At 42.3% G+C, this 5,374-nt stretch overlaps 1 protein-coding gene across 2 annotated transcripts in view; it reads left to right on the top strand.

The window, feature by feature from the left end:
- LOC123974638 (zinc finger protein PLAGL2-like) overlaps window positions 1-5,374 on the top strand; it is a 28,529-nt gene that overhangs the window by 7,720 nt on the left and 15,435 nt on the right. The window contains exon 1 of one of the 2 annotated variants that reach the window (XM_046055462.1): window positions 937-1,050. The exons of the other annotated variant lie outside the window; for it this stretch is intronic. The gene's annotated coding sequence lies outside the window, so the exon portion shown is untranslated. Of the gene's footprint in view, window positions 1-936; window positions 1,051-5,374 lie in introns of those variants that run through there. 2 annotated transcript variants of the gene reach the window in all.

Here is a 5,374-nt window from a genome sequence, read left to right as displayed (position 1 = left end):
AGTCAGAATTTGGCGTAAACAGAATGAGAACATGGATCCATCATGCCTTGTTACCACTGTGCAGGCTGCTGGTGGTGGTGTAATGGTGTGGGGGATGTTTTCTTGGCACACTTTAGGCCCCTTAGTGCTAATTGGCCATCGTTTAAATGCCACGGCCTACCTGAGCATTGTTTCTGACCATGTCCATCCCTTTATGGCCACCATGTACCCATCCTCTGATGGCTACTTCCAGCAGGATAATGCACCATGTCACAAAGCTCCAATCATTTCAAACATGACAATGAGTTCACTGTACTAAAATGGCCCCCCACAGTCACCAGATCTCAACCCAATAGAGCATCTTTGGGATGTGGTGGAACGGGAGCTTCGTGCCCTGGATGTGCATCCCACAAATCTCCATCAACTGCAAGATGCTATCCATCAATATGGGCCAACATTTCTAAAGAATGCTTTCAGCACCTTGTTGAATCAATGCCACGTGGAATTAAGGCAGTTCTGAAGGCGAAAGGGGGTCAAACACAGTATTAGTATGGTGTTCCTAATAATAATAATAATAATAATGTGTATATATGTGTATATATATATGTGTCACAGAATCCTTTCAGTTCTTCATTTTAATTGCACTGAATCTTCACACACTGGCGGCTAGGTGGCTTTGAGATTGATATTTAAATCCTTCTCATTACCTATTAATTTAAGTTACCTACATATTGATTATACCTGTGAGTTACTCTCCACCTGCAGGCAGTCTAAAGACCTCAGACCCTGAATGCAGGATAAGCGGTGGACGATGGATGGATGGATGGATGATGATGTGTGTGTGTGTGTGTGTGTGTGTGTGTGTGTGTGTGTGTGTGTGTGTGTGGTGGTGGGGGGGGAGTTCCTCTCTGAGGCCGGGGTGTGACGTCACTCTCCCACAATGCACGGCTCCCAGCTCAGCGCCCAGCAGTCCAGGCCCGGACTCTAACAAACATCCCTGAAACTTGTTCCAAAATGTCGGCGCGGGGACGGGACGGAGGCCGGAGGGGCCGCGGGGCGGAGGCGCAGTCGGTAAGTGGGGTCGAGTCCGAGTCCAGGACCCGGAGCCAGACTTTAGCTCGGTGAGGCTCAGATGAGTTAGCTCCCGCAGACAAACTCAGACTGAACTTAGTGAAGCGCTCCTCTTTTGTTTTTTATGTAGCACGCTGGCCCGGGGGACTCTGCGGGTCCCCCCGCATCCGCACGGCCACGAGCCGAAACCCGCTACAAAACCCAGCTCCAGACACCAAACCCGGTTTCTCCACATAATTAGGGAAGGCAGCTGGGATAGCAGGCAAAGTTAGCCCCGGTCTGGTACCGACCCCGTCCCACCAGTCAATACCAGTGTAGACCTGTAGACTCCAGCTCCCAGCGGCCTGGGGAGGGCTCTCCGCCTAGAATGGTTCCAGCAAGACCAGCATGTCGGCGCTCGGTACGAGATGCCTCCAGCAGGTCCTCCAACCCGGCAGGCTTTATGCGGTCCTGTTATACCGAGTTAAAGACTCGGGGAGCAGTTTTAAAGTGGCGACTCTGGAGGAGAACTTTTAGAGGTCTGCAGATAAACCATAAACCAGGTCACAGCATGCAGGTCCAGGTCCTGGCTCAGGGCTCTTGATTAGTTGAAAAAACAATTTGTGTTTTGTGTCTGATCAGTTTGATTTTATAAACAGCTGTTGCATACTTTTATGTAAAGGTAGTACTTTACCCTGAAATATTGACGAGGTTGTAGTCAGTCTGATCATAAACTGGTTTTTCCGGCTCATCTGTAAATCTCATGTTCAGACTCAAACCAGCAGCCGCCATCTCATTAGAGCTCAAACTGTGCCGATGCTCTTCGTGATAGAAACTGTAGCTGGAAATGACTGATTACGTCTTCAGGAGGAACCAATGGGCCCAGGACTGAGGGCCACAGACAGGAAGTCAGACTGAGGGACCGACAGGTTGATGATGTTTTGTTGAACGTTCAGAGTAAACAGGCACACAAACTGCAAATTCTGATTGCCAGAACTTCATAACTGTGAAGAAAACTGTACATTTTACTGCAGCACAACCTAATACACAAACATGGATCACTGAAAACACAAACGTGTATTACTAACATGTAACTGAATTCTACAGGGTCCAGGGCCATTACTCGGGCTGATGAAAGTGATGCCACAAACACATCAAACAATGAAAACCGCGACCTGAAGTATCATTTCAGTCAGCAGTTCATGTTCTCCTGGTCTATAAGGACTTTCCACCTCTAACATGTGTCCTTAATATACTATGTTTAGAAAACTCTCTGGCGCGAGGTCCAGGAGGGGCTGACATGATCTGTGGTCCCAGTGGAGAGTCATTAATGAACTACAGCGACATTAACAACATCAGTTTGTGTATGCTTTTATTCTGAAAAACCAGAAACAATCTGAGCTTCGTCTCCTTAAGTAAAGGAGGTATTAAATGTTAGAAAGTAGTTTCAGCTGGGAGATATTTTTATTGAATCTGATTCATCTCACATAAAATCTTAATAAATGTACAGAATCAGCCAGATACAAGAAAACATTTAAATCTTTATATATCACAGTTTAAATGTTTGAATTGCTTTAGTCCTGATCATGCTTCAATATAATCCATGGCTGCAAACAACAATTATTTTTATTATCGATCAGTCTGTCGATTATTTTCTGGATTAGTTGTTAGGTCGCTCAGTGTTTCCCAAAGCCCGAGGTGACGTCCTCAAACTTCTTGTTTTGTCCACAACCCAAATATATTCAGTTTAATGTCACAGAGGAGGAAAGAAACCAGAAAATATTCACATTTAAGAAGCTGGAATAAAAATTTGGAAATTCTTTCTTTACAAAGCGATTAATTGATTATAAAAATAGTTGGCGATTAATTTAAATAGTTAACAACTAATTGATTAATTGACTAATCATTGAAGTTCTAATATAATGTGACTTCTATGTTGAAAAGTTGTATTTGTGGATTCTTTTTTAGACATTTTGGAAATGTAATTTTATTCATATAAGATAAAGAGTTTCAAAATATAAAGTCCTTTGCAATCAGTATTAATAAGGATCAATAAAAGAATGTCAGAACCAGTGAACGTCTAAAAGAATTATTCAGAATCTAACCTAAATAATTTTGGTACATAAACACTCAAATGACAAATGGTTTCAGTTTTGTTTTTCCACTTTTCCTCATCATCGATCCTGAACCTTCAGATCACCTGGTTCACTGAAATGATCAATTATAAATCTTCTCTAGTTTTGTCTTTTTGATATTCCAGACTGTTTCATACATATTTGAGAGTTCTTAATCAGCAGGAGGAGCTCTGGACTATTGGTCTGCTGAGATTACTTAGTAATTCTTGGAAATTAGCATATACTGTTTAACATTAGGTTACCTTTAAGTCTTGGCTGAACATCAAACCTGCTGCTTCCTTGTATCAAAGGACCAGAAGCTCCTTCATCAGAGATAACTGCACATTCTGTAACTGGAAAAGAGAATAAAAAGTTCCTTTAAACCAACTGTTAAAAACAGCGGTCACTGCTTTACACGAGCTCTCTGAACTTTAATAGTCTTAGATATAAATAGGGCAGGATGATATGGCCAAAAATGTTTTCACAATAAGTATCAAATCTTATTTCTTTTCAGTTTAAAGTAGGTCTGAACGATTAATTGCATTTGCGATATTATCGCAATATGATGAAACGAGATTTTCTAATGGCAAAGGCTGCGATTACACTCAGGTCACATGACACGCGAGATAAAGTGCAATTTATACTTCTGCGACGTTTTTTCGTGCAGCTGACGATGGCTTAGTGCACAAACTGGATTTTAAACCACCCCTTCAAGTGAAAACGCTTGGAATGAGCTGCGCGGTGAAGTACTAACTTCGTACAGAACTCTTTAATACGCTTTTGACTTGGTTATTTTTACTTTTTTAATTACTACTGCTAGCTAAACTTGGACGGTCTTGCTAGCTTGATGCTATCTTTACACTTGCCTGGAAGGATGTTCGCGGGAAGCGTTCAAGAAGAGGATGATATGGAGATTTTAGTGGAGAGGGTAAAACGAGCTAATAACGAATGCCACTCTACTTGCTGCCATCAACAAAATTGGTGAAAGACAGGATTCCTTTCTTGAGAAGCTTCAATGCATCGAGAAATCTGTCAGAGAACACCGATGCCATCCGCTCCCTGTCTACGTCTATGGGGGATACTAGGAAGGAGATGAATGGACTTTCTACTAACATAGCGGAGCTGGAGCAGAAGGTAAAGTCATTAACAAAGAGACACAAAAAGAGACACTGTGCTGCGAGACAGGGTAAATGACATCGATGCCTACAAGAGAAGGTGGAATTTAAAGATATCGGGTGTCCCAGAACAAGAAAATGAAAACGTCAAGATGAGTGTTATCGATTTACTGTCTAGAGTCTCGCTGGGAATCAAAGATGCTCTCCATAACTCTGTGGATGTCGCGCACCGCCTTGGCCCCAAGAACAAAAGCAACAACAGCGTACTCCACAACTACGTCGTATTATTGTGCAGTTCTTATCACGCACATACCGGGATCGTGTTTGGGCAGATGCAAAACACTCAGAGGTTCTAAAACAAAAAAGAATCAAGATCACAGAGGAGTTAACACAGCAAGTAAGAGATGCAAGAGCCAAGCTGTGGCCACTTGTGGAGCAGGCGAGAAAAGAAGGGAAGCTGGCCGGCTACAGTGGTCCATTCGCCATCATCGCTGGAAGGAGGATTTCTGCTCAAGATGTGACCTCATCACTGGACGGCTGAGCAACTACCTTTTTCCACACCCAGGTTTCTTGTTCATTTATCCACTGACGTTCCTTGGTGATTCCTTATTGATAGGAAGCTTTGTTTTTGTTTTTTTCATGGCAGATCTTTTATATGGCTATTAATAAGTTGGTGTCTTTGATTATGAGTATTAATGACTATGGCTGCTGTTGGTATTTTGTGATGAGAACATAACTCCTGGAGTTCATTGGACTTAAAGACATTCCAGTTAATTTTACTCTTCAAATAGTGTCCTCCTCTGGACTGTTTAGGAGGGTTAGTCAACGTTTAAAATTTTTTTTTCCTTGATCCATTCCTTTTAGTTTGTCCTTAACTAATAGCAGGAGATAGCCGTCATGTTTCTATGCAATCTTTTGGGTCTTTACGGATAATTTCCGTTTTTCCTTTTTATAGGTCTTATTTAACCAGCTCACCCAAGAAAGGGCATTCTCATATTGCACAGATTATTAAGAAAAGTATACAGCTTCCCCCTTAAGTTCAATTTCCTCCATAAGGTTGGAATTATAGTTTTTTGCTGTCGTCCTAGGTGGAGTTTGCAGCACAACTTAAGACAG

Source organism: Micropterus dolomieu, linkage group LG08, assembly GCF_021292245.1.
Source record: "Micropterus dolomieu isolate WLL.071019.BEF.003 ecotype Adirondacks linkage group LG08, ASM2129224v1, whole genome shotgun sequence".
Classification (NCBI taxonomy): Eukaryota; Metazoa; Chordata; class Actinopteri; order Centrarchiformes; family Centrarchidae; genus Micropterus; species Micropterus dolomieu.
This window is presented reverse-complemented; position numbering and strand designations above follow the sequence as displayed.